This window comes from Penaeus monodon, chromosome 30 (genome assembly GCF_015228065.2).
Source record: "Penaeus monodon isolate SGIC_2016 chromosome 30, NSTDA_Pmon_1, whole genome shotgun sequence".
Lineage (NCBI taxonomy): Eukaryota > Metazoa > Arthropoda > Malacostraca > Decapoda > Penaeidae > Penaeus > Penaeus monodon.
Genome location: NC_051415.1, coordinates 30653573 through 30653830, shown reverse-complemented (window position 1 = coordinate 30653830; position 258 = coordinate 30653573).

The window sequence follows — 258 nt, the reverse complement described above, 5'->3', positions numbered from 1 at the left end:
AATTATCTCTGTTTTCCTATTGTCTCTCCATTTTTTTTTTCCTTTTATTAGTCTCATTTCTCTCTAGGCGCTCCATCATCACTCCCACTCTCCCCTTCCCCCTACCCCTCCTACCACTCCCCCGGAAACTTGTATTTCCACATCCCATCTCCCGGCCATTGTCCACTCCTACGAAACATGACTAGAACTGTTACTGTGGCGTGAAAGCACATCCTGAACACTCTTTGTCAAGCAAGTGCAACTTCTTGATTTTCCTGC